The following is a 27,943-nucleotide window of genomic DNA, read 5'->3' on the forward strand; positions in this document are numbered from 1 at the left end:
TGGAGCTTTTGGGTGAGCTTGATGTCGGCATAATATATGTTTTCTAGGGCTCCTTATGACGATCCCTCTATCTCTGTGCCTGTACAGTGTTACCATAGAGGAATTATTGGAGTCCACATCCCTGTTCTCTAGAGAAGAGCGGATCTGGCATAATTCACATTCGCCTGTTCATGCAGACTTTCCTGGGAAATGTGATTCACGAATTGAATGTCTTTTGTTATGGTCTGGGTTCTCTCCAGACCCCAGAGCCTAATAAATGTAAGATGTAAAAAGTGGACAATAGACTTATACTGACCTCACTGTTCACCTCTCCGACCCCTCTGCTTTTTACCGACATCCGTCCAGTCCTCACCACATCTTCAGATTGCCGCTGCTCACGCTGGGCCAGAACTTCTAGTTTTGAGGAGCTTAAGGAGGATTCTATGCAAGCTCATGAAGGTCCCCAACGCCACGACACCGTGACCTTTCATGCGTTTGTGCAGAATCCTCCTAGACCTCCTCAATGCCAGAAGTCCTGTCTCAGCCTTAGACATGTTTGGACTTCTGCACTTGCAGCAGAGATTTGAAAGTGCGGACCAGGCAGTTGAGGCAGAGGGGCCGGAGAGGTGAGGATAAGAATGTGTTTTTTTAACATTTTGAAGGCCTTTTAAGGTTTAGAAAATAGTGTCCACTTGCTCATCATTTTGCTGAATCCATGAGGAAGCAAATTACAAAATAAAATCGCCATTTTGGTGAATACAGATCTTTGTAAAATATGAGTAGAATTCTATTTCACTGTAATTAATTCTCTCATCTCTTCTGTGCACATCTAATTGTCATTATTCAGTTCATTTACGATGGGGCATGGATGAGGACCTCCCAGTGGAGATCATCTATGTAGCGACGGTAGCTCATCTAGTATTCACCATTAGTACAGGAGATGTGATGAGGTCTATAGACAGACTGTTAGTAAGAATACATTATAAACCACCGATTTTCTTCCTCTTCAGAACCGTCCACTTAGTGCGCCAAAAAGACTCCAAACAGTTATACGCCATGAAGAAACTGGACAAGCAGAAGCTGAAAGATCCAGTAAGACTTGAACGGGCCTTTCTAGAGAGGGACATCCTAACGTTCGCAGATTGTCCCTTCGTGGCCTCCATGTTGTGCTCCTTTCCAACTACACGTCATCTGTGCATGGTCATGGAGTATGTACCAGGTAGGACATATCCATCGTATCTATATCCAGCGCTGGTCTGCTCAACTCTAGGACCTTCTCCATAAGCAGAATGTGACCACATAGATGGTTACATGTCCACACTGCTTTTACTATAAGTTATCTGTTATCAAAATGCCTGAAATATGAATTTGTCTGTGAAAGTCTTCAGGGTATGTCCTCACTGAGCATGGCAGAAATCTCCACTATGGAGAAAGGAGGATTTGACTGAATTTTAACAGTTTGCACCATGTTTCCTCAAAAATAACACAGGGTCTATAGTTTTTTGCTGTGAGAGATGGGTTCGTTGTTTTTCAGGGGATGTCTTATTGTTTTCCTCATGCACAACAATCCACATTTATTCTTGAAAAAAAGAAACATTTTTTCAAATATAACTATGTCATCAAACACACACACTGCACATACACACACTACATATTCACATGTACAGTTGTGCTCAAAAGTTTACATACCCCGGCAGAATTTTTCCTTTCTTGGCCTTGTTTCAGAGAATATGAATGATAACTTTTTCTCCACTCATGGTTATTGGTTGGGTGAAGCCATTTATTGTCAAACTCCTGTGTTTTCTCTTTTTAAATCTTAATGACAACCAAAAACATCCAAATGACCTTGATCAAAAGTTCACATACCCCAGTTCTTAATACCGTGTATTGCCCCCTCTAACATCAATGACAGCTTGAAGTCTTTTGTGGTAGTTGTGGATGAGGTTCTCTATTTTCTCAGATGGTTAAGCTGCCCATTCTTCTTGGTAAAAAGCCTCCAGTTCCTGTAAATTCCTGGGCTGTCTTGCATGAACTGCGCGCTTGAGATTTCCCCAGAGTGGCTCAATGATATTGAGGTCAGGAGACTGAGAGGCCACTCCAGAACCTTCCCTTTGTTCTGCTGTAGCCAATGACAGGTCGACTTGGCCTTGTGTTTTGGATCGTTGTCATGTTGGAACGTCCAAGTACGTCCCATGCGCAGCTTCCGGGCTGATGAGTGCAAATTTGCCTCCAGTATTTGCTGAGTTTGACAATAAATGGCTTCGCCCAACCAATAACCATGAGTGGAGAAAAAGTTTATTTGTTATCATTCATACTCACTGAAACAAAGCCAAGAAAGAAAAATTCTGCCGGGGTATGTAAACTTTTGAAGTTATCTATTATAATATACATAGTATAGATTCACATTTTTATATGGGACGTTGTTTCCTTGCACTTATTTCTGCAGCTTTTGCACATTTGTGGTTTTGCTTCATAGACATTCAGCGCAGTCCTGGTTACTATTAGGGTATGCTCCATTGCTTTTCTTTTGCATTATTACACAGTATATCTCTATGTGTGACATCCTGCCCCAATGTCTCCGCTTATTTCTCATTCACACGCATCATGTGTAATTTACATTGTAACAAACCCTCTCCTGTCATATTTGCTTTCTCCTATAGGAGGAGACTGTGGCAGTCTTATGAACATCTATGGACCTTTACCTGTCCCCTTGGCCCGAAAGTACATTGCAGAAACAGTCCTGGCTGTGGAATACCTGCACAGCTTTGGTGTGGTGCACCGAGACCTGAAGCCTGAGAAGTAAGTGCCCCCTCTAGGAGGAAGAAATTTAGAGATTGTCATAAAGTCTATGGGTTATTACTTGGGGCTGACACCGTCTGTTTTTTCACAGCCTCCTGGTATCGGCATCTGGTCATATTAAAGTCACGGACTTCGGACTTTCCAAACTCGGCCTCATGAGACCAACATCAGAAACCTACAAGGCTCCAACCGAGGACGTCACCAGAGAGTTCCGTGATGATGAGGTCGGCTTTACTTACAGGATCTTGTTCTTTACTCTTCTCATCTATTTCTTCTTCTCTGATATCTTCTCATCTAGAAAACGTTTTCCTCTGATGTTATTCGTCACAATTATTTTCTCAGCTCCTCATCTCCTTCTTCTGTTGCTTTCCAGATTGCTGGCTCCCCTGAATACATCGCCCCTGAAGTCATCTTACAGGAAGGCTATGGGCGGCCTGTGGACTGGTGGTCGGTAGGGATCATCCTACACGAATTCCTTCTATTCCGTGTACCATTTCATGGGGATTCCAAATATGAGACTTACTGCAGTATATTAAGGGGTAAGTAAAATAATCTGAATGCGGAGTGGTGTCATTGTTATTTGCTTAGATTGGTTCTGTGGTTTAGTTACTTGTTGTGTTAATACAAAAGATTTTTATTTTAATAAAGTAAATGAAGAGGTTTTATTTTCTGTAACATTTTCTTTTAATATAACAGATGACATAACTTGGACATTTGATAATCGCACTCCTCCACCTGATGCTCAGGACATCATCACTGAGCTGCTCAGAAAAGATCCGGCAAATAGACTTGGGACAGGTAATGTATATAATAGTATTAATAATGAATTACTACACATCTCTGAGCAGGCAAATGATCACGCCCCTGAGGATCAGCACTGAGGTTCTCTGCTTTACCTGCTTTTCCATTCCCTTACTTCATGCTCTGACTTTCAGCAAGTTTTCTTCACATCAGCTCTGTTACGTCTTCAGTTCAGAGTAACAAAAACTGTTCAGATATGGAGCTGTCTATCTGATAATGACTATATCACTTTTTATTGTCTTCTTTTCCCAGGAGGAGCTAAAGAGATCAAAATGCATCCATTCCTATGTGGCATAGACTTTGACAGTCTTCTAAGTAAAGAGCCACATTTCATTCCTAACTTTGAGTCAGAAGAGGACACTGGCTACTTTGACCGTAAGTAGAAGGAGACGTCATCTGCAGAAAGCTTTTGTGTGTCTTGTCTTTCATATTTTGTGACAATCAGTCCCAATCATTATTAGTGATAAAATGGTGACTTTCCGTGATCGGGTCTCATACTAATAATGTCTAATAACACTTGTGCTTTTCAGCTCAATGTAGCAATTACGAACTTATTGATTCAGATGAGGGGGACACAAGCGAGGACAATGACTGGCCAGAAAGCCTGAACTTTATATCATTGTCTCAAAGGCTTTCTAAAGTAAGTGTGACCGGTAAGATCTATAAAACTTATAATTAAAATAAAGTTTAAATATATATTTATTTTATTTTTCTCTATGTTTTAGCTCTGTTCCACCAATACCAGGGTGATGAACGATGAAGAACTGAAGCCACCTCCAGTGTATTCCCCAGAGAGTGCAAAACACTCAGATATGTGAGTAAATTATTATTATCGGGTTTGGATCTGATATATCAGAAGATCAACTGTAAGATAAGTGTAACTCAGCACTATATCCAGCGCCACCACCCCATGATTGATGATCACTGTGGTTCTGGCTTGTGATAACGCCGGCGATAACAGCCGATCATTGCGACCAGTCAATCATTTCCAGCTCATTACAGGCCAATATTACTAGCGATTCTCCATTCTTAGTGATAGAAGTGGGTCCTGAGCAGGGTGCCTCCTCCATGTTATCCAAATGTCCTAACCGGCCTTGCAGACGGGTGTTCGTCCATTTTGTATTGTTTTCGCTTGTAATTTATGTTATTCTTCTACCAAACAGGCAGCAAGAATCTTCTCCTTCTAAATCTGATGTAGACAAGCAGTGTTTTACTGCTAATTACAGCGAGTCCTCCCCATTGTCAGGTGTGTACAGGTCTATATGACATCCTATCACAGTCTGTGGTCAAAACATGTAATGTGAACGTGCACATAAAGGATCAGAAAATTACTACTTTTTTCTCCCTATAAAGCGATGAGCAGTTCATTCTGTAAAAATCTTCATTCTTTTATGTATTAAAAGTTCTAAGGGGCCATTCAGTCTTCTGCCAAACTGACTCAAATCCTGCGCCCACGGCCCCATATGGCCCATACTGACCCCTTTATGGCCTCATTGTTACGCTGAGGTTTATATAACTGATTATAAGGCAACACTGTGGCACATTACAAGTAATGTCATGGTAAGAAGGGACATAGCTCCTTGTCGAGACCCCACATGGCAGGTTTCATATTAATCAGTTCTCTGGGTAATCTAATTCTCACCCCTCTGCTGATGTTATGTATATGTGACATATTTCCCCCATTATGGGGCAATAATCGATTACCAGGGCTACAAGCCACGAGAATAACACCATCCTATAGAACCATACAAAGCTCATCTCTTAGGAGATTATAATCAACATCTTTTTCTTGTTTTTTATTCGAATTTCCAGTTCAGGGGAAAAGAAAACCGAAAAAACAACAAAAACCAGAGAGAGAAGAAGAAGGGCAAAGGAGAAGAGGTGAGTGTGACAATAAGCCCCATGTTGTGTGGTGTCGGCCGTGGAGCAGATCTGTCAGTGGGGGGATTGTCACATGTATGATGGCGGACAATCCCCCCGTACCTATGTATGGATGATTCCTCTGCCGTCCGGCCACAGTGACCGCACAGCCGTGTCCTCTGATATGGAGTCCTGTTACTGACATCAGTGTTACGTCTCTTCTCATAGGTTCTCTCTTCCGCCGGGTGATCTCATCCTGCCGGCGTGGACTATCCAGGGCTGCTCACTCCATCCGAGAAAGCTGCTTATTTGGTGTCTGTCACCGCGGCTCCATAAACATCGCGAGGGCAGAAAACCGCCACGTCTAGCACCCTGAGGAAAGTACAGCGCGTCCACCATCAATGCTGTACCTGTATGGAAGGACTGGCACCATCTACATGTGGCCTCCTGACCAGCAAAGAACATCTGCTGAAGAAGGAGGCTCCTCCAAGAACATCTCCTCCTCCTTCCATGCAATTCTTAATTTAAAAATAAAACTTTTAAATTGATTAATGTCCCTTTGTATTTAATAGAGTCCTCCTGACATTTATGAGGTGTCAGTTGTTTACGACATACATGTCTGATGGGTGGGCTACAAACAGGAGAACATCTGTTCCATGTCTCCCAGTAATCCTCCAGACCTCGGCCAAAAGTGGAGGAGAGGACCAGTGATTCTGTTACACCTGAAAATGACGGTCAATCTAGGAAAAACATGTTCTGATCCATAGATTTTATCCATAGACTCGGACCCTTTTACCTAAATGTGGCTCGACCTAAGTTTTATGCACAGGAACCAATTGGATTCGGTGCTGGGCGTCCTGGGGAGCCCAGGGGTCACATGCCCACTGTGACATAATAAGACCTTCTGTATTCTAGAGACCACCCTTCTCACCAGGGCTGTGGGGTCAGTAAGACAATCTCCACCTATAATAATGACTAATAGAAAATAATTGTGAATATACAGCAATTTGTGCAGTATGTACAGCACCGTTGGTTCAAGCATTCAGATGAATAAAATTTTGTTAGCAGTCCTCCAGCTCCCACTCCATGGTAGTGACTATGGTAGGGTCCTCTGGCAAGGTGGAAATGTTGCGGGAGCAACATCCCGAATCTGCCCCTCTCCTGTGCCCGTCCGGAGTGATGTTCCAGCCGGAAGCGCTGTTGCTGAGTGGGGGACGTGAACAATTGTATTTATTTTTATTTTTTCATTCATTTTTATTCAAATAAGAATGGTAAAATGGGACAGTAAAAAAGGAAGGAAAAGAGGGGAGAATTAATTACTCAGTGTGGACAGTACTATATAAAAAAAAATTCATAAAAACTCTATGAAATTAATCCCCAAGGATTTTATAACCCCAGTTGGGGGATTAGAATGTGCTACCTGGGGAACAGGCATCAATGTCACCCACCGCTGTGTATGTATGAGAGTGCCTTTGAAACAAGACGGAATTGGTATGCAGTTGTTAAAAATTGTTATATGCCTAACTCTAAAAAATGAATATTGTATATATATGTACATACAGTGGGGTAACTATAGTCTGATGGGCCCAGGATTGCGCCCCCCCCCACATCCTGAATAAATATATACAGTGGGTACGGAAAGTATTCAGACACCTTTAAATGTTTCACTCTTTGTTTCATTGCAGCCATTTTGTAAATTCTAAAAAGTTCATTTTTTTCTCATTAAAGTACACTCTGCACCCCATCTTGACTGAAAAAAACAGAAATGTAGAAATTTTTGCAAATTTATTAAAAAAGAAAAAAACTGAAATATCACAAGGTCATAAGAATTCAGACCCTTTGCTCAGACACTCATATTTAAGTCTCATGCTGTCCATTTCCTTGTGATCCTCCTTGAGATGGTTCTAGTCCTTCATTGTGTCCAGCTGTGTTTAATTAAACTGATAGGACTTGATTTGGAAAGGCACACACCTGTCTATATAAGACCTCACAGCTCACAGTGCATGTCAGACCAAATGAGAATCATGAGCTCAAAGGAACTGCCCAAGGAGCTCAGAGACAGAATTGTGGCAAGGCACAGATCTGGCCAAGGTTACAAAATAATTTCTGCATTACTCAAGGTTCCTAAGAGCACAGTGGCCTCCATAATCCTTAAATGGAAGAAGTTTGGGACCACCAGAAATCTTCATAGACTTGGCCGTCCAGCCAAACTGAGCAATCGTAGGAAAAGAGCCTTGGTGAGAGAGGTAAAGAACAAACCCAAGATCACTGTGTCTGAGCTCCAGAGATGCAGTAGGGAGATGGGAGAAAGTTCCACAAAATCAGCTATCACTGCAGCCCTCCACCAGTTTGGCCTTTATGACAGAGTAGCCCGATGGAAGCCTCTCCTCAGTGCAAGACATATGAAAACCCGCATAGAAGTTGCTCAAAAACACATGAAGGACTCCCAGACATTGAGAAATAAGATTCTCTGGTCTGATGAGATGAAGATAAAACTTTTTGATGATAATTCTAAGCGGTATGGGTGGAGAAAACCAGGCACTGCTCATCACCTGCCCAAGACAATCCCAACAGTGAAACCTGGTGGTGGCAGCATCATGCTATGGGGGTGTTTTTCAGCTGCAGGGATAGGATGACTGGTTGCAATTGAAGGAAACATGAATGCGGCCAAGTACAGAGATATCCTGGATGAAAACCTCTTCCTGAGTGCTCTGGACCTCAGACTTGGCCGAAGGTTCACCTTTCAACAAGACAATGACCCTAATCACACAGCTAAAATAACAAAGGAGTGGCTTCAGAACAACTCTGTGACCGTTCTTGACTGGCCCAGCCAGAGCCCTGACCTAAACCCAATTGAGCATCTCTGGAGAGACCAGAAAATCGCTGTCCACCAACGTTCACCATCCAACTTGACGGAACTGGAGAGGATCTGAAAGGAAGAATGGCAGAGGATCCCCAAATCCAGGTGTGAAAAACTTGTTGCATCATTCCCAAGAAGATTCATAGCTGTACTAGCTCAAAATGGGGCTTCTACTCAATACTGAGCAAAGGGTCTGAATACTTATGACTAGTGTTGAGCATTCCGATACTGTAATATCGGGTATCGGCCGATATTCACTGTATCGGAATTCCGATACTTAATTCCGATACTTTTATAATATCGAATACCGGAATCGGAAGTTCCCATAATGCCTGCGCTCTGCAGTGTCTGTGAAGGATGACAAGCTGGGTGGCAGCGCTCAGCTGCGATCCAGCCTGTCATCAGAATGCCATCCCAGCGTGGGAGAATTCTCCTGATTGTTTAAAAGCCGGCGGGCGGTAAAAAGCCGCCGGCTTTTAAACAATCACACAGCCCCATACTGCTTCCCCGCAGCCTTCCACCCCGATCCTCCGCTCCCCTCGCCACCTCCCATCCCGATCGTAAATTAGGACTGGGCGGGGAGCGCAGCACCAAGGAGTGAAGGACCCGGGCGGGGAAGCCGGCAGTGAAAAGACTTCACCGCCGGCTTTCCCGTTCTGTGCTGCGCTTTCCCGCCGGTTATTTCAAATGAACAGCTGAGGTATCAGGTGATGCCGATCAGCTGTTCATTTGAAGTCGCCGCGGTGCCCTCAGAGGGTTCATGTGAGTTCATGCTTGACTGCATGAACTCACATGAACTTTCCCACGGCCGCACAGGTCAGCCTCACCTCCCGGACCCGTCATGATTAGTGTGTGTGCGAGTGTGTGCGGGTGTGTGCGCGGGGTGTGTGTGCGGGGTGTGTGTGTGCGGGGTGTGTGTGTGCGGGGTGTGTGTGTGCGGGGTGTGTGTGCGCGGGGTGTGTGTGCGCGGGGTGTGTGTGCGCGGGGTGTGTGTGCGGGGTGTGTGTGTGCGGGGTGTGTGTGTGCGGGGTGTGTGTGTGCGGGGTGTGTGTGTGCGGGGTGTCTGTGCGGGGTGTCTGTGCGATGTGTCTGTGCGTGCAGGCAGACATAGGCCGATGTGACACTACTACTCCCATCGGCCTATGTCTGTCCCCCGTCCACTCGTGCCAGCAGGATCAGCTTGATGGGAGCAGTAGTTCCCATCAGCCTGATCCTGCTATTTAAATTGCCCTACTGTGTCCCCAATAAATGTTAAATACATGTCATTGGTGGCCAGTGGTTACCTAAAATAAATTAGTTCATACATTACCTGTCCCCGCCGATCGCCACCTAAAATAAAGTAAAAAATAAAAAACTACACCTATACTCACCTAGACACCTAATTCCCCGAAGCCATCGATCTCCTGTAATAAAATATAAAATAATAAACCACAACCTTATCCTTACCCCTCCGTAGTAGTCCACGAGTGTCCCACGAAGATCTCCAGTTCAGAGCAGCCACATAGAATGTGACCGCTCTGAACCGCTGCCGCCGCTAGAATGACGGGGCCGTAAGGGTTCACCGGAGTTCAGGCAGCGCTGCTCCGGTTAGCTCCTTTACGGCACTGCTGTATCGTGAGAAATTCCCACGGTACAGCAGTGCCGTAAAGGAGGTCTCCGGAGCTGCGCTGCCTGAATGCACTCCGGTGACCTCAGTCAGTGGCTCCCGCTGCCGGGAGCGGACGTGTTCCCGGCAGTGTGAGCTTACAGCAGCCATGCACAGCTGTCACCTTCTCCAGATGTGACAGCTGTGCATGGGAGATCAGCGCAGGAACGTGGACAGGTAACTATTTTTTTTTAGTAAACTAAGAATTAAATAAAATGGTGTGTTTTATTTCAAATAAATTATTTTTTTCTGGGTGTAGTGTGTTTTTTCTTTTTAACACTTTGTAGGTTAGTAATGGGGGTGTCTTATAGACGCCCATCATTACTAACCTGGGCTTCATGGCAGCTGGCGCTGACATGAACCCCACCACTATTACCCCCTGCCACCGCACCAGGGCAGCGTGGAAGAGCGAGGCTAAGTGCCAGAATTGGCGCATCCTATGGATGCGCCATTTCTGGGGCGGCTGACAGCTGGTGTTTCTAGCCTGGGAGGGGGCCAATATTCATGGCACCCTTCCTGAGCTATTAATATCAGCCCCCAGCTGTCTGCCTAGCCTTTGCTAGCTATTAAAATAGGGGGGACCCCACGTCATTTTTTTGGGGGGGTCCCCCATTTTAATAGCTAGTAAAGGCTAGGTATTCAGCTGGGGGCTGATATTAGTAGCCTGGGAAGCTCCGTGGGTTTTACCCCCTTCCCAGGCTTCAAACATCTGCCCCAGCCGTCTGCTTAACCTCCGCTAGAGACTAAAATTATGGGGGATCCCACGCCATTTTTTTTTAAAATAAATCCTTTATTTTAACACTAAATGACATTTGAGGAGTTAATAAAGATGCAGTCCCTAAATTATTATTTATTTTTTAATTAATTTTTCCCAAAACTTTTGACGTGGGCTTCGCCATATTTTTGTATGCCAGCCAGGTACAGCATCCAGCTTCTATGAACGCGCCATTTTCCGGGGCGGCCGCGGACTGCAATTTTCAGCGGGGGGGGGGGGGAGAAAGCTTGGGCCTCCCTGCGCTGCAGATTCCAGCCCCCAGCTGCCTAGTTGTACCTGGCTGGACACAAAAATAGGGAGAAGCTCCACGTTTTTTTTTTTTTAATTATTTCATGAAATTCATGGAATAATTAAGAAAAAAAGGGCTTCCCTATATTGTTGTGTCCAACCAGGTACAAATAGGCAGCTGGTGGTTGGGGGCAGCCCGTTCCTGCCTGCTGTACCTGGCTGGACCCAAATATAGTGCAAAGCCCCACGTCAATTTTTTTTTAATTATTTCAGGAAATTCATGAAATAATTTAAAAAAAATTGACGTGGGGCTTCGCACTATATTTGTGTCCAGCCAGGTACAGCAGGCAGGAACGGGCTGCCCCCAACCACCAGCTGCCTATTTGTACCTGGCCGGACACAACAATATAGGGAAGCCCTTTTTTTTTTAAATTATTTCATGAAATAATTAAAAAAAAATTGACGTGGGGCTTCGCACTATATTTGTGTCCAGCCAGGTACAGCAGGCAGGAACGGGCTGCCCCCAACCACCAGCTGCCTATTTGTACCTGGTTGGACACAACAATATAGGGAAGCCCTTTTTTTCTTAATTATTCCATGAATTTCATGAAATAATTAAAAAAAAAAAAACGTGGAGCTTCTCCCTATTTTTGTGTCCAGCCAGGTACAACTAGGCAGCTGGGGGCTGGAATCTGCAGCGCAGGGAGGCCCAAGCTTTCTGGGCCCCACCCGCTGCAAATTGCAGTCCGCGGCCGCCCCGGAAAATGGCGCGTTCATAGAAGCGCCATCTTCTGGCGCTGTACCCAACTCATCCAGGGCCCTGGTGCGGTGGCTCACTGGGTAATAAAGGGGTTAAGGCCAGCTTGGCATTATCAGCTGGCCCTAAGCCCGAAATTCATGGGGTCACGCCAATATTAGACATGACCGCCATGAATTTCTAGTAAAGTATTTAAAAAAAACACAAACACCCAGAAAAAAGTCCTTTAATTGAAATAAACACACAATTCTTTATTGTTCTAAATTAAACCATACTTACCATCACGCCCATTCCAGCTGAAGCCAACGATCTCCTGCAATAAAAGTAAAATAATAAAACAACCTCATCCTTACCTTTCCATGGCTCCCACGACAGCTTCAGCTCTGCTACATCGAGATGACAGGCTGGACCGCAGCAGAACGCTGTTTTTTTTTTTAACTTTGACTATGGGGTTAGTAATGGGGGTGTCTTATAGACGCCTCTCCATTACTAACCTGGGCTTGATGTCAGCTGGCATTATAAGCTGACATCAACCCCAACCCTATTACCCCACTGCCACCGCTACAGGGCAGCGTGGAAGAGCGAGGCTAAGTGCCAGAATTGGCGCATCCTATGGATGCGCCATTTCTGGGGCGGCTGACGGCTGGTGTTTCTAGCCTGGGAGGGGGCCAATATTCATGGCACCCTTCCTGGGCTATTAAAATCAGCCCCCAGCTGTCTGCCTAGCCTTTGCTAGCTATTAAATTAGGGGCGACCCCACGTTATTTTTTTGGGGGGGTTCCCCCATTTTAATAGCTAGTAAAGGCTAGGTATTCAGCTGGGGGCTGATATTAGTAGCCTGGGAAGCTCCGTGGGTATTACCCCCTTCCCAGGCTTCAAACATTTGCCCCAGCTGTCTGCTTAACCTCCGCTAGAGCCTAAAATTAAGGGGAACCCCACGCCAATTTTTTTTTAAATAAATCCTTTATTTTAACACTAAATGACAAGTACAGTAATCAACACTGTCACTGTACTTCATATATATGTGACTGACATGTTTCTATCTATCTAATCTATGTGTGAGGCTCTATTCTTTCTATTCTAAATTGTCGGGTACAGATGCTGAATTGCCGGCCGGCTTTTTTAAAGAGACGGTGCACGAAAACACTAATATTTTTTTAAATAAATCCTTTACACTAAATGACAAGTACAGTAAGCAACACTGTCACTGTACTTCATATATATGTGACTGACATGTTTCTATCTATCTAATCTATGTGTGAAGCTCTATTCTGTCTGTTATAAATTGTCGGGTACCGCTGCTGAATTGCCGGCCGGCTTTTTTAAAGAGACGGTGCATGAAAACACTAATATTTTTTTAAATAAATCCTTTACACTAAATGACAAGTACAGTAAGCAACACTGTCACAGTACTTCATATATATGTGACTGACATGTTTCTATCTATCTAATCTATGTGTGAAGCTCTATTCTTTCTGTTGTAAATTGTCGGGTACCGGTGTATGCGCTGATGAATTGCCGGCTTTTCATGTCATTCTACATTATTCTTAGTTGTTTTACTTCATGTAGAATTAACCTACAAGGAAAGAAAGGGTTTATTTTCATTCCGATATTTGTGTCCCATTGACTTGCATTGGTTTCCGGTATCGGAATCGGCGATATCCGATACTTTTTGGGTATCGCCCGATCCAATCCGATACGATATTTCCTGATATCGGAAGGTATCGCTCAACACTACTTATGACCATGTGATATTTCAGTTTTTCTTTTTTAATAAATTTGGAAAAATTTCTACATTTCTGGGTTTTTTTCAGTCAATATGGGGTGCAGTGTGTACTTTAATGAGAAAAAAATGAACTTTTTAGAATGCAATGAAACAAAGAGTGAAAAATTTAAAGGGGTCTGAATACTTTCTGTACCCACGGTATATAAAGCCAAATAAATAACCAAAAGCAAAAATGCACCTCCAGACCTTGGGCTAAGTTCACACTTATCGTTTTTGATGTGTTTTTGCACTTTTGCATTTTTTTCAACGGTGAAAAATGCATTCACCCGCAAATGTCATTTTAACATTTTGCTACCTTATCTGGCCATGTGGTGTGTGAGACATGATCAAACACATCCAGAATGAACACTCATTTCCAGCTGATAATACCATCTAGCACCTGTCCCTATTTTAAAAGCAGCTAACAGCGTTCTCAATAGGGAATCGTTTTTTTTAAGCACGGAGTACAATGCAATAATCCCTGACTAGATGCCTGTAAAACGCTATCCCAACTGATATAGGTCTCCTGTACACGAATCTCAGATAAGAGAGGTAATATACAAGTGCATCTCACTAAATTAGAATATCATCAAAAAGTTAATTTATTTCAGTTCTTCAATACAAAAAGTGAAACTCATATATTATGTAGAGTCATTACACACAGAGTGATCTATTTCAAGTGTTTATTTCTGTTAATGTTGATGATTATGGCATACAGCCAATGAAAACACAAAAGTCATTATCTCAGCAAATTAAAATAATTAGCAAAAAACACCTGCAAAGACTTCCTAAGCATTTAAAAAGGTCCCTTATTCTGTTTCAGTAGGCTCCACAATCATGGGGAAGACTGCTGACTTGACAGATGTCCAGAAGGCAGTTATTGACACACTCCGCAAGGTGCTAGAGTTCCAATTTTAATTTGGAAATCAAGGTCCCAGAGTCTGGTGGAAGAGTGGAGAGGCCACAATCCAAGCTGCTTGAGGTCTAGTGTGAAGTTTCAACAATCAGTGATGGTTTGGGGAGCCATGTCATCTGCTGGTGTAGGTCCACTGTGTTTTATCAAGACCAAAGTCAGCGCAGCCGTCTACCAGGAAATTTTAGAGCACTTCATGCTTCCCTCTGCTGACAACCTTTTTGGAGATGGAGATTTCATTCTCCAGCAGGACTTGGCTCCTGTCCACACTACCAAAAGTACCAATACCTGGTTTAAAAACAACAGTATTTGTGTTTTTATTGGCTGTAGGCCATAATCATCAACATTAACAAAAACAAACACTTGAAATAGATCACTCTGTATGTAATGACTCTATATAATATATCAGTTTCTCTTTTTGTATTGAAGAACTGAAATAAATTAACTTTTTGATGATATTCTAATTTAGTGAGATGCACCTCTAGTACAATAGAAAGTAGTATTTAACCGGCTACGAAGATGTTTTTTTGGTACGTTGCACCACCAAACTGTGATGGAACGCAAGCAACCTGTTACACTCACGCCCGGCCTGACTGGCGTGAGCGTGGTTAGTGGTCCCAGTGGGCAACGAACCAAGGAGTGCCTGGAGGGGCGTGACTAGAGGCCTTGCCAGATCCGACCACGAACACACGGTGGCTTAATCGACTCCGTGGTCCAAGGAGGGACGTGGGCGGTGGCCCAGGTACTACTCCAAGTCACACCCCGGTCACAGCTGTTGACCCACACTGGGGAATGCAGGAACGGGCAGGTTTGGCTGGTATGCAGACAGGTGGGTACTGGCAGGCACAGCTGGTATGCAGACAGGTGGGTACTGGCAGGCACGGCTGGTATTTTGGCAGGTGGGTATCGGCAGGCACGGCTCGTATGCAGACAGGCGGGTACTGGCAGGTAGGAAAACAGGCTGGATAGGGACCAGTACAGACTGGGATACAGGAACAGAGCCGCAGGTGCGGAGGACAAGTGGAGCAGAACAGAGCAGAACCGCAGGCGCAGAGGACAAGCGGAGCAGAGCAGAATCGCAGGCGCAGAGGACAAGCGGAGCAGAGCAGAGCAGAACCGCAAATGAGGAGGACAAGCGGAGCAGACCAGAGAGGAACCGCAGGTGCGGAGGACAAGCGGAGCAGAGCAGAGCGGAACCGCAGGCACAGAGGACAAGAGGAGCAGAGCTGAGCGGAACCGCAAGTGCGGAGGACAAGCGGAGCAGAGCAGAGCAGAACCACAGGTGCGGAGGACAAACAGAACAGAGCAGAGTGGAACCGCAGGTGCGGAGGACAAGCGGAGCAGAGCAGAGCGGAACTGCAGGTGTGGAGGGTAAGCGGAGTAGAGCAGAGTGGAACCACAGGTGTGGAGGGCAAGCGGAGCAGAGCAGAACCGCAGGTGCGGAGGGCAAGCGGAGCAGAGCAGAGCGGAACCGCAGGTGTGGAGGGCAAGCGGAGCAGGGCTCTGTTCACATGGAACAGACTGGGAAGCAAAGGAAGATAACTAGAACACAGGAGGTAGATACGGAGGCAGGGAAATGAGACAAGCAGAACCAGATACACAAAAGCTACTTGTAGTACATAGCGAGTGGACACAAAACTCACAAACAGAAGTACAGAGACAATGAGTTGGAGTTAGGTACTGGTTCAGACACAGGAGGAAAATGGAAGGATCGGACATAGAGACAAACAGGTAACAGACTAGGACACAGTTCAGACAGGAACTGACACTTGTAACGAGATACAGGAACGAGCCTGGGTACTCAGCCCCCAGGGTGGCAGAAACAGACTAGAAGTCACAGATACAGGTAACGGGCCTGGGTACTCAGCCCCCAGGGTGGCGAAAACACACAAGAAACAGGACAGGACCTGGAAACACAGTTGCAGGGAACACACTGAAAGAAAGTGATGCTCAGGCAACTCCCACAGGGTGGGGGAGGTTTAAGTATCCAGTGACTCATAGCAATAGGCTGGGGACGCATTAGGACTGCGCACACTGTAGCTTTAGGAATCAGGAAGTAACAGCGCCACCGCCCTAAGCAATCAGACAAGAGACATGCACATAGCAAGAAAAGGACTATAGTGCACAGCCTGGACTGATAGGTAAGTTGGCAGTCTTGCATGGTGAGAGATGGTAAGCCATGCCAGCACGCCGCCAGGGATGTTACACAACCCTGTCTGCTTTCATCAATTTTTAATTACAGATCACCATTAAAAATTATGAATCGGTCAACGAATGCATGGAAAAAATCTATCAAGTTACGGATTGTTATAGGGATGTTTGTGACCAGAATGAACAGTTATTTACAGCTGATAATACCATCTAGCACTTTTCTGTATTTTAAAAGCAGCTAACAGCGTTATCAATAGGGAATAGATTTTTTTCTTTCAGCACGTAGTATAATACAATAATCCCTGACTACATGCCTGTAAGATGCTATCCCTACTGCTATAGGTCACCCATGCACAAATCTCAGAAAAGAGAGGTATTATTGTACAATAAAAAATAGATTTTAACCGGCCCCAAAACGTTTTTTTTGAACATGGCAGCAACAAACTGTAAAGGGATGCAAGCAACCCTGCCTGCTTTCATGAATTTGTGAGTAAAGATCACCGTTAAAAAAATATGAATCGGTCAATGAGTGCATGGAAAATATCAATCAAGTAATGCACTGTGGAAAAGATGTATTCGATGACAATGAACAACATTCATCTCCAGCTGATGATACCTTGCACCTGTCCCTATTGTAAATGCAGCTAACAGTGGTATCAACAGTAAATAGAATAAATTTTACTTTTCTTTTTTTGCAGCAGTACGCAGTATAAAGCAATAATACCTGGCTGGATTGGTGTAATATGCTATCCATGCTGCGATAGCTCACCCGTAAACAAATTTCAGATTAGAGAGATCATATAGTAGAATATAGAATCAATTTGAATTGGCCTTCCCATTATTAAGGAGTGGGTCTCATGTACTGTTATTGCGTATATGTATGTTATTGCATATATGTATGTATATATACGAGGGTCAGGCAACAGGGTTGCAAGAAGCGTGTTGGCCAAAAAAGGTGCAAAATAACTGCCCATGAATTGAGGAAAATCAAGCGTTAAGCTGCCAACATGCCATTCGCCACCAGTTTTGCCATATTTCAAAGCTTCAGTGTTACTGGAGTATGAAAAAGCACAAGGTGTGTGATACTCAGGGACATGGCCAAGGTAAGGAAGGCTGAAAAACGACCACCTTTGAACAAGAAACATAAGATAAAACGTCAAAGATGGGCCAAGAAATATCTTATGATTGATTTTTCAAATGTTTTATGGACTGATGAAATGAGAGTGACTCTTGATGGGCCAGATGGATGGGCCAGAGGCTGGATCAGTAAAGGGCAGAGAGCTCCACTTCAACTCAGATGCCAGCAAGGTGGAGGTGGGGTACTGGTATGTGCTGGTATCATCAAAGATGAACTTGTCGGACCTTTTCAGGTTGGGGATGGAGTGAAGCTCAACTCCCAGACCTACTGCCAATTTCTGGAAGACAACTTCTTCAAGCAGTGGTACAGGAAGAAGTTGGTATCGTTCAAGAAAAACATGATTTTCATGCAGGACAATGCTCCATCACATGCATCCAACTACTCCACAGCGTGGCCGGCCAGTAAAGGTCTAAAAGAAGAAAAAATAATGACATGGCCCCCTTGTTCACCTGATCTGAACCCCATAGAGACATAGAGAACCTGTGGTCCATCTTAAAATGTGAGATCTACAGGGAGGGAAAACAGTACACCTCTGGGAACAGTGTCTGGGAGGCTGTGGTGGCTGCTGCACGCAATGTTGATCGAAAACAGATCAAGCAACTGACAGAATCTATGGATGGAAGGCTGCTGAGTGTCATAAAGAAAGGTGGCTATATTGATCACTAATTTTTTGGGTTTTTGTTTTTGCATGCCAGAAATGTTCATTTCTAAATTTTGTGCACTGATATTGGTTTACTTGGTGAAAATAAGCAAGTGAGATGGGATTATATTTGGTTTTTATTAAGTTGCCTAATAATTCTGCACAGTACTAGTTACCTGCACAAACAGATATCCTCCTAAGATAGGCAAATCAAAAAAAAAACACTCCAACTTCCAAAAATATTAAGCTTGGATATTTATGAGTCTTTTGGGTTGATTGAGAACATAGTTGTTGATCAATAATAAAAATAATCCTCTAAAATTCAACTTGCCTAATAATTCTGCACACAGTGTATACTGTAATGTTACAAGACAGTGAGGTTTCTCCAATGTTCAAGAGGGAATGTTGTTATAAAGGGTTTGTCTAATTGTGAGACGCATATTACTGCTTAAATATATTGTATTACTTATCATTACAACCAGTATAATACTCCAGAGCTGTATTCCTAATTCTCTCCGATTAGTAATGTAATGTATAAACACATTGACTCCACCAGCGCAATAGTGAGTGCAGCTCTGGGGTATAATACAGGATGCAAGTCAGGATCAGTACAGGATCAGTAATGTAATGTATGTACACAGTGACTGCACCAGCAGAATAGTGAGTGCAGCTCTGGGGTATAATACAGGATGTAAGTCAGGATCAGTACAGGATCAGTAATGAAATGTATGTACAGTTATGGCCAAAAGTATTGAGAATGAGACAAATAGTAATTTTTCCAAAGTTTACTGCTTCATTTTTTGTAATGGCAATTTGCATATACTCCTGAATGTCAAAGAGTGATCAGCTTAACAGCAATTACTGTACTTGCAAAGTCAATATTTGCCCAGAAAATGAACTTTAACCCCCAAAACACATTTCAACATCATTGCAGTCCTGCCTTAAAAGGAGCAGCTAACATCGTTTTAGTGATTGATCCATTAACACAGGTGTGGGTGTTGATGAGGACAGGGCTGGCGATCAATCAGTCATGATTAAGTAAGAATGACATCACTGGACACTTTAAAAGGAGGCTGGTTCTTGGTATCATTGTTTCTCTTCAGTTAACCATGGTTATCTCTAAAGAAACACGTGCAGCCATCATTGCACTGCAGAAAAATGGCCTAACAGGGAAGAGTATCGCAGCTAGAAAGATTGCACCTCAGTCAACAATCTATCGCATCATCAAGAACTTCAAGGAGAGAGCTTCCATTGTTGTCAAAAAGGCTCCAGGGTGCCCAAGAAAGACCAGCAAGCGCCAGGACCGTATCTTAAAACTGTTTCAGCTGCGGGATCGGACTACCAGCAGTGCCGAGCTTGCTCAGGAATGGCAGCAGGTTGGTGTGAGTGCTTCTGCACGCACTGTGAGGCGGAGACTCTTTGAGCAAGGGCTGGTTTCAAGGAGGGCAGCAAAGAAGCCACTTCTCTCCAGAAAAAACATCAGGGACCGACTGATATTCTGCAAAAGGTACAGGGAGGGGACTGCTGAGGACTGGGGCAAAGTCATTTTCTCTGATGAATCCCCTTTTTGATTGTTTGGGACATGTGGAAAACAGCTTATTCGGAGAAGAAGACGTGAGCGCTACCACCAGTCTTGTCTCATGCCAACTGTAAAGCATCCTGAAACCATTCATGTGTGGGGTTGCTTCTCAGCCAAGGGAATCGGCTCCCTCACAGTCTTGCCTAAAAACACAGCCATGAATAAAGAATGGTACCAGAATGTCCTCCAAGAGCAACTTCTCCCAAACATCCAAGAGCAGTTTGGCGCCCAACAATGCCTTTTCCAGCATGATGGAGCACCTTGGCCATAAAGCAAAGGTGATAACTAAATGGCTCATGGAACAAAACATAGAGATTTTGGGTCCATGGCCTGGAAACTCCCCAGATCTTAATCCCATTGAGAACTTGTGGTCAATCATCAAGAGACGGGTGGACAAACAAAAACCAACAAATTCTGGCAAAATGCAAGCATTGATTATGCAAGAATGGACTGCTATCAGTCAGGATTTGGTCCAAAAGTTGATTGAGAGCATGCCAGGGAGAATTACAGAGGTCTTAAAGAAGAAGGGGCAACACTGCAAATATTGACTTGCTGCATTAACTCATTCTAACTGTCAATATAACCTATTGGTACTCATAATATGATTGCAATTATATTTCTGTATGTGATATAAACATCAGACAAACACTAATAAAAACCAGAGGCCAGCAGATCATGTGAAAATATAATTTTGGTGTCATTCTCAATACTTTTGGCCATGACTGTACACAGTGACTCCACCAGCAGAATAGTGAGTGGAGCTCTAGAGTATAATACAGGATGTAACTCAGGATCAGTAATGTAATGTATGTACACTGTGACTGCACCAGCAGAAGAGTGAGTGCAGCTCTGATCAGCTGCTGCTCACTGTGGTGATTGTGAGTGTGGTGGCTGCAGATCCTGCTGTGAGCTCCAGCTCTCCTGAGAACCAACACCTCTCCACCTGGGGATCTGCTCTCTCTCCTACCCAGGGAGTGAATGGGTTTCCTGGGATGAGTGATAGAGCCAAGTCCCCGGTTTCTGCTTCCCGAACCAGGCCTGCGGGGGGCAGGAGAAACCAGCAACCGGCCTGCACATCAGAGGACTATGGGGTGAGACGCTCCACCAGGAGTCGCAGCAATGCGGCTCCTACTCCCCCCGGGACTGTGGAGACTCCCAGAAGCCGCAAGGCTTCCAACATGGAGGTAAAGCTTGACTGCGACGTACATGATGGTGCTCCTTCCGGCGGAAAGCTGAGTGCTCACGGAGATGAGGCCGACCTCACTGAGGGGGGTTGGGGTCTGCAGGGACCCAGGGATTCTGTGTCCACCCATGCCTGCCGGGTCATGATCCACCTCCGTGAGTATGAAGATGCGAGTAAGCTCGTCAGGAGACTTCGGGAGGAGTTGCGCTGCACAAGCGCCAAAGCTGCAGGTGCCTCCAAACAGAGGAAGGCTAAACTCCAGGCTGAGGTAAAGAGGCTGACCGGTGAGATTCACCTGCTGGAACTAAGGAAAGCCACCATCAGGGAGCAGAGTGGTCCATTCAAGGAAAAGCTGATAAATTAAGACCGCTTCAGAGAAATGGCTGATAACAGAGAGCAAAGGCAGATGGGGCTGCAGCCTAAGAGCCAGGTGGATAATGAGAGTGATGATGACCAGCAGGAAGACACACCTGGCAGCCTACAAAGTCACTCGCAGGCCACGTGCAGCGAGATCCCTGCAGGACAGGCGACAGTGACATCCGGTCGCAGTTCTGTCGGCTCTGGGGAGGCCAGTGATAGCAGCGGCCAGGGAGGGGCGCTAATGGCGGAAGTAAAGCTCCTGGAGTCCCCAGTGTGCCTCCAAAACTTGCATCTTTGTGACGATTTACCAGAAGAAGCACCTGGGGGCCACAAAAAGGCTAAGAAGATCAAGCCAAAGCTACAGGAAGCGGTAAGATACGTATATGCCCCCTCCCTGTACCCCCTGAGTCAGTGGCAGGCTCAGCTCGCTGTATAAGCCCCGCTGTCCAGCCCAGCCCGGGTTCTGCTGTGGATCCGGCGCAAAGGTGCGGGGAGATTGCACAGCATGGTAGTGAGGCGCAGAGCTCCGTCTCTGCTTGAAGTAGCGGAGGAGGTGCATCAGCCGAGAGGCTGGACAGTGAGGGCGGCCCGGCGGCGGGCGCTCGGTCAGGACACAATGCTGTGGTGCGCTCCTCAGTGGAAGGGGGGAGCAGCCCAGTGTCGGGGGCAGCTCCGGTATCCTCGGCGTCTCTGAATGCTGTTGACGCTGATCACTTAGTTGAGAAGCGGCGGCAGTGTGAGGGGGCAGTCGGGGCTGAGAGTTCCGGTCCTCCCACGAAAGTGCTATTTTGTGTTGGCATCGCTGGTCCGGAAGATCCTGATGCTAAAGATCAGCGGCGCCTCACAGCAGCTAAAGATCAGCGGCTCATTATACCGAATGCCAAACAGAAATTACCGACTGATGATGTGGAGGGCACACATAAGACATGGGGTGAGGTCGCCTCCAGTTCTATGGAGGTGACTGAGCCCCTTGTGCTTGATGATGTGGAGGTAAAAATGTCATCCACCATTGTTACTGGTCCAGCAGGAATGAATGTGGTGGTGGGTGTGAATGAGGTCAATTCATTGTCTAGTGGTGTGGTTGCTGGTTTGGTGGAGGGTGAGATGGAGGTGGGTAATGATGATGCTGTTGGGGCTGATGTAGTCACTGGTCCGGTTGCCCCCCGGTGGTGGCAACGCCTGTCCAGAGTTATGCCAGTGTCACCTCCGGGGCAAACAGAGCATCCTCCTCCTACTCGTCTCCGGGCTTTGGGGACGGCATGTTGCAATGGCGCCTTCTGGAGGCTCTAAAGAAGGGGGAGAGATCACTAATGGTAGAGGGTCGAGAGGTTGATCTATCCTTCTGGATAGGGAGGCATGGCCTCATGGCCTTCCGAGAGCAAAAAAGGGGGGATACCGTGTGGTCCCTCCCTCCCAACAGCCGGGCCAGGTAGTGTGCATAGGAATGTGGTCCGTCTTCGGTGGAGGGGCAGTGATGCATGTCCTCCAAGGTCTAAAGTTGTGGAGATCCTGCTGAGGATGGGCTTCAAGGCGATTGACATCTACGCCTTGATACATCCCTATTCCATGCCTGAATTTGATGTCAGCTTTGTTCGGCTGGAGGGGCTTGAGCTCTTCTGGGTGAATTATGGGTTGGCAAAAAATGAGCCCGGCTGGCGAGACTTTGCTGTTAAGGCAGTGTCTCGCCAAAACCAGATCAAGAAAGTGACCGTGATGATTCGTCACTTTCTTGTTCTGACATCATGATGTGGCTTGGTCAGTATGGAGAGGTGGTGGAGATGCCAAAAAAAACCCGCAACGAGTTTGGTATCTGGTCAGGGACCTGGACGTTTATGGTAAAACTTAAGTGTTCAGGTGGTACGGTTGCCCACATTCCATCATCTGCCTTCCTGGGTAGGGATCGTGTCCTGGTCTTCTACCAGGGGCAACCAAAGCTCTGTCACAGGTGCGGCGACCCCACACACTTCAGTGCAAACTGCACTGTGCAGAAATGTGCGTTGTGTGGGGGTGTCGGTCATCTTCCTGCCTCTTGTGTGGAGATTAGGTGCCACCTGTGTGGTGAGTTAGGTCACCCATTCAGCCGTTGTCCTCGCTCCTTCGCTAATGCAGTCGAGACCACGGTGGGAGAAAGCCGTGAGGCCGATTTTGCTGGGTAGGGGACTAGCAGGGGTGGGGGAGCTGAGGGGCCAGGGAAGAAAAGCAATAAAAAGATGCCCAGCTGAGGCGTCTAGACAAGGGCAGACAGGAGAGGGAGCGGGGCGAGCCCCAGGCTACGGGGGCGGCCCCTGTCCTGGATGCCAGTGTTGCTGCTGAGGCCCCGAGGGATGGTGAGTTTGATGAGGAGGTCAGGAGGATCCACAGGGAGGAAACCCCCTCTGCCTCAGAATCCTCCCATTATGAAACTATGGATGAGGATAATAAGCGGTGGCTAGAGTACAAGCGTAAGCTCGGCACTAAAAAGAAGAGAAAAAAGGGAGATAAAACATCTTCTCCCGCTCTGAACAAGGTACCTAAGGAAGGTAAAACTGACTCTACTCTATTTGGTCTTTCTAACCGCTTCCAAGCCCTTGATAACATCTCTTCCTCAGAAGAGGAGGCTGAGGGTGAGGTTCTGGCTTCAGCCTTACAGGGGGCGCCAAGTCTCCTTCTCCTGGGGATGCAAGGTCCTTGGGGGGAGGGACTGGCCCAGAGTCTGGAGACGAGGACGAAAAAAGAAGGAAAAATGTGGGAATGGACACCTCTGTATCATTAAAGAGGGGGAAGGATTCCTCCTCTGAGGCAGAGGATAAGGGGAGTGGGAAGAAGAAAGGCATCTAACTCAATCACCAATGATGGCGGTACCCACTCCGTTGACGCTGGTGTCCATTAATGTTGCCAGCATTAAGTCAAATATGGCTAGATTTGCGGCCTTTGATTTTCTCAGCCGGGTTGAAGCTGACGTTTTCTTTTTGCAAGAGACCAGGCTGCCAAATATGGCAGAGGGAGTGGAGACTCGGGCCCTCCTATTGGTCTCTTGCGGCCGAGCCGTATAGCGGAGTGGCGGTCCTTTTTACCGCACCGGCAGAATGCCGACGGGTTATTGAGTTAGAAATGGGGAGGTGCCTGATATTATATGTCCTCATGAAGGGACAAGAGCTCTGGCTCATTAACATCTATGGTCCCCAATCTAAGTGGGACCGGAAGTGTCTCTTTATGAGGATCAAGCCCTAACTTTTTATGAGTCGGCAGGTCGTCTTTGGAGGGGACTTTAACACTGTTACGAGGCCCCGAGATAGAGGAGGTTCCAGAGACAAGCTGACTTATGATGGCGTCGCCCTTAATAGTGTAGCTAGTGAAGCTCGCCTGGTAGATGTCCACATCCGTCTCACCGCAGTCCACGAGGGGTTCACCTATCATAGAGGTAACTGTAGGTCCAGGATAGACAGGTTTTATTTAAAGGAGGAAGCCGTCTCTTCAGCAGTATCTGTTGTTGAGGTGGAGTTCTCCAATCTCTGTTTGATTTTGTTTTCTCTGAATGTTTTAGAGACTCCCCGGATGGGAAGAGGCTTTTGGAGGCTCAATTCGTCTCTCTTGGTAGAAGCGGAGATAAGACAGTCCTTTGAAGATTTTCTTCAGAGCCAGGTACCCTTACTGGATCTTTGTAGTAGTAAGTCAGAGTGGTGGGAGATGTTCAAGAAAAGGGTGGCAGGATTCTTTCGCCAGCTCTCGAGCCTCTGGAGCCTGGACAGGTACCACCTGTATCAGGGCCTGAGGAGGAAACTCGAGCATCTTGTCTCAACTGGAGGTAGCCGTGAGGAGATCTCCAGAGTGAAATCTTTGCTAATGAGGTGTCAGTATAATAGACACGCATCTTTGGTTTTTGAGAGGGATTATGGGAAGTACCGCTCGCCCGACCCTTACAGAAACTGCAAGATGTCAGTGAATAGTAAAGTTGTTACAGGACTGGTTGACACTGCGGGGTCCCTGAAAAGATCCAGATCAGGGATCCTGGAGGTTGTCAGATCCTTCTACTCGCACCTCTTGGGGAAGAGGGATCTGTATTGGGATGAGATGTCGGCTTTTCTGGCTGAAGCCGTCCCCGAACCAGGGGTAGACCCCTCTCTTGGCGTTTTGACAGAGATGATCAGGGAAGAGGAAGTTAAGTTGGCGATTGAAGGGCTTGCCCTAAAGAAATCTCCCGGTCCAGATGGCTTAACATCTGAATTCTATAATACCTTTAAGGACGCCTTGGTTCCCCTGTTGACTGAGGTATTCAATGAGTGTCTTTCCTCGGGCACTCTGCCAAAGTCAATGAGGAGGTCTGCCCTGATTATCTTGTCTAACGGTAAGGACTCATCTTGCATTGAGAATTGGCGTCCCATAGCGCTTCTCAATGCAGACAGGAAGGTTTTGGCAAAGGTGCTGTTTAATCGGCTGGTGAAATTTGCGCCCCGGCTCCTTTCGGGAGCCCAGCATTGCTCTGTTCCGGGCCGCAGTACAATTAGTGCTGTACTCTGTGTCCGAGACGCGGTGGAGCAGGGTAGGGCTGGTCACTGGAAGGGGTACATGCTGTCATTGGACCAGGCAAAAGCGTTTGATCGGGTTAATCATGAGTACCTCTGGTCTGTCCTTCTGAGGTATGGCCTGCCGGGGGGTTTGTAGATTGGCTTAAGACCTTGTACGCTGGGTTAGAGAGTTTCCCGCCTGTGAACAGTTGGATTGGCAGCTCTTTTGAGGTTGGGTGTGGTGTTCGCCAGGGTTGTCCCTTGAGCCCGCTGCTGTATGTGTTTGCGATTGACCCACTTCTTAGGAGGGTGGAGCGTGGACCATTGGCTGGGATCGGGATGGACCGGGCAGCACCGGAAGCCACTCAGAGAGTGGTGGCGTATGCCTATGACGTCACTGTTTTTGTTTCCTCTGATGGGGAGGCAGAGTGGCTGATGTCAGAGGTAAATCACTACTCGGAGATATCCGGGTCCAAGATCAACCGGGATAAGTGTGAGAGTCTCTGGCTGGAAGGAGGAGATTTTGGTTTTGATCTCACGGACACCCTTCCAGGACCCAAAGTCTCTGCAAAAGTTCTTGGCATCGAATTTGGCCAGGGGGATTACCCCAAACAAAATTGGGACAGCAGGCTAGAGATCGCCACTCAGAAGGTGTACCAATGGAAGGGTTGGTCTTTGACCCTAAGGGAAAGGATAAACCTGATCAAAACTTACCTGCTCCCTGTGCTGATCTATCTGGGCAGTGTGTGCATCTTGCCGGAGCCTCTCTGGACTCGGGTCTACAGTTTGTTCTTCCAACTGTTATAGGGGAATAGACTGAACATGGTCAAGAGGGAGGTTACTTACCATACGAGGAGACTAGGAGGGTTGGGTATGGTGAACCCTGTGTTATTCCTTGTGAATACCTTCATTAAGATCAATATTGCAAACCTCTGGAAAGAGAGGGCTCCTCCGTGGGTATTCTCCTGTAAGGGATGGTTTCAGCCTTTCTTCCAGGAAAGGGAGACAGGAGGGCAAGTGAAAGATCTACGCACACCACATGGACATCTACCGGCTTACGCTACTGTGGTTCTGAAGGTATTTCGCCGGTGTGGTCTGGGAATGTGGGAGGTCAGGACTCTGCCAAGGAAGCTCCTCGACAAAAGTGTTCTGTTGACTCATTTTCAGAGGCCTCTGGCGTGCAGGGATTGCCCAAGTCGGGATCTTGGGGTGGGTTTGCATCTTTTGAATTCTATCAGGATCCCCTCGAAGTTTTTGGACTTGGCTAGGCGTTGCTTCCATGGGAAACTGTGTGTGAGGGACAATCTGAAGTGTAGGAGCTCTGAGGACAGGAACTGTCCTCGGGAGCATTGTGGTACCATGCTTGAAAGCATGGACCACTTCCTGCTTCGCTGTCCCTTTAACACAGAGGTGTACAACAGGGTGGGTGCCTCCATTGGCTGGCCCCAGCTGGCCGGTCTCTCTTATGCGGAATGGGCCTATGGAGCATTCGGGGACCTGGATGGTCGGGACCTCTGCACCTTATTTCTAGTTAGCGCAGTGGTTAGGTATCACACGTGGAACGCACGGTGCTTAGTATCGACGCAACGGAAAATCCTCCCAGTGGATGATGTGTTTAGGACCATACTCGGTGACCTGGTGAAGGTGCGTTCTCTGGAGTATGAGAGACTGGGTACACGGAGGGCCGCTCTCCTCTGGAGGGGCTTTTCTTTTAGTGTGCCCTAGTCTGGTCACCTCCTCTCCTGGTGGTGGGCTGCTGCTGACACCATAGATTTTTGTTTTATTGATCAGTAGACAGTGATGTAGGGCTGCAGGCGCCGAACTTGGGCTTTGTCAGTTGTGGTTATTGTATTGTTTGTTTCTGTATATATTGTATATATGGGTTTGGGTGTAGGTATTAGGTTGGGTGGTGGGAAAAGGGGGGAGGTGGGTTCATCTTGTGGGACACTGGTTATTTGGGTGAAAAACTGGCACTGCCTGATCTGTCCTATGGACGTTGGACATGGACTGAGGCATGAGGCGCAGG

Source organism: Phyllobates terribilis, unplaced genomic scaffold (genome assembly GCF_046119375.1).
Source record: "Phyllobates terribilis strain yellow unplaced genomic scaffold, ASM4611937v1 Scaffold_3__8_contigs__length_932513732, whole genome shotgun sequence".
Taxonomy (NCBI): domain Eukaryota; kingdom Metazoa; phylum Chordata; class Amphibia; order Anura; family Dendrobatidae; genus Phyllobates; species Phyllobates terribilis.